Here is a 2013-nt window from a genome sequence, read left to right as displayed (position 1 = left end):
TTTGTATTTTTAGTAGAGACGGGGTTTCACCATGTTGACCAGGATGGTCTCGATCTCTTGACCTCGTGATCCACCCGCCTCAGCCTCCCAAAGTGCTGGGATTACAGGCGTGAGCCACCGAGCCCGGCCCCCTCCTTTATTTCTTATGCAAAGCCCAGTTCCTAACACATAGGAAGTGATTGATAAACTCGTTGAATGAATGAATGAATGGACAGTTTTCCTCTCTGGTTCTCATGTTACTTGTCTAAGAATAAAGGAATCAGAATAAAAAATGCCTGAAGTTCCTGCCAACTCTAAAATTCTTTTTTCCAATATACATTTAGTAAATATTAGTTGAGCAAATAAGCAATACCCCCCAAAAGAAAATCCCTTTAAAGGTGTGCCTTGAAAGAATATGAATCCATTTGTTTAAGTTTTCTTCTAGAAGCAGTTTGGTATGAGTTTTGGAACCTCTTAAATGTTTTGCCTTGCCTCTGGAAACTTTCAGAGACCATCTGAGATAAACCAAAAATAGAGTTTAAGGAGAATTGCTTTAGGAAATCCTTCCAGAGAGTGTCTTGTCTTTCATCTCATTCAGATCCCTCAAATTAGGCAATTTGGAGACGATCTCTGTCTTGAAATTATGTAAATTACCCATCTCTGTTATTTGTCTTTCTCGGATATTTTCAAAAAAGGAACGTCTGTTTCTTGACACAAGGCAACTCTTTGCACATCTTTGAGGCTAATGCTAGCGTTACTTCTCTCATGAGAAGAAATTTTACCCTGTGTCCTTTTTTCCTCCACAGAGAGGCTGGCCTTAAGTGGACACTGTCAACCTCCTCAGAGAGCAGCAATTCTATTTGAGGGCTTCAAGCCCCTAAGAAACTAATGGGACCGGAGATCTAGAAGTGGAGTTTTTACAAACCATGTGGGTTCCTGGATCACCAGAGTTCACAAACTCCTAAAATTCTATTCACAATATTGCAACATTGTATGCATTTGTGTGTGGGTTTTTTTTTTTTTTTTTAGATGGAGTCTTGCTCTGTCACCAAGGCTGGAGTGCAGTGGCGAGATCTCAGCTCACTGCAACCTTTGCCTCCTGAGTTCAAGTAATTCTCCTGCCTCAGCCTCCCAAGTAGCTGCAATTACAGGTGTCTGCCACCATGCCCGGCTAATTTTTGTGCTTTTTAGTAGAGATGGGATTTTGCCATGTTGGCCAGGCTGGTCTCAGACTCCTGGGCAAAAGTGATCTGCCTGCCTTGGCCTCACAAAGTCCTGGGATTACAGGTGTGAGCCACCTCGCCCGACCTGCATGTGCATTTTTCTAAGAGAAGGGCACATCATTCCTAAGATTCTCAAAGGAGCCTCTTGATCCCAAAAAGCTATATAAGAGCCACTGGTCTAGGGTGTGGGCTAATATAGGCTAGAAAATACAGGAGTTTTTTTTTTTTTTTTGAGACAGAGTCTTACTCTGTCACCCAGGCTGGAGTTCAGTGCCACGATCTTGGCTCACTGCAACCTCTGCCTCCCAGGTTCAAGCGATTCCCATGCCTTAGCCTCCCAAGTAGCTGGGATTATAAGCACGAACCACCATGCCCAGCTAATTATTGTGTTTTTAGTAGAGACAAGGTTTTACCATGTTGGCCAGGCTGGTCTCAAACTCCTGACCTCAGGTGATCCAACTTGGCCTCCCAAAATGCTGGGATTCCAGCGTGAGCCACTGCGCCCAGCCACAGGAGCTTTTCAGTTCAGAGCATGGCCAGGTGTGGTGGCTCACTCGTGTAACCCTAGAACTTTGGGAGGCTGAGGTGGGAAGATTGCCTGAGGCCAGGGGAGTTTGAGGCCAGCATGGGCAACATAGCAAGACCCTGTCCCTATTTTAACTTTAAAAAGAAAGAAAGATCAGGTCATACTTTGGTACATTCTTTTAGGTTATGTTAAAGACAGATTCCTCAGCAGTCACAGATGGGAGTGCCTGGGATCAGCCCCTCTGCCCACACCAGCGGCCCTCCCATAGGGGCTTCCTCAAATCCC

The sequence above is a fragment of the Cebus imitator genome, unplaced genomic scaffold (assembly GCF_001604975.1).
Source record: "Cebus imitator isolate Cc_AM_T3 unplaced genomic scaffold, Cebus_imitator-1.0 Scaffold187, whole genome shotgun sequence".
Taxonomy (NCBI): Eukaryota; Metazoa; Chordata; class Mammalia; order Primates; family Cebidae; genus Cebus; species Cebus imitator.
This window is presented reverse-complemented; position numbering follows the sequence as displayed.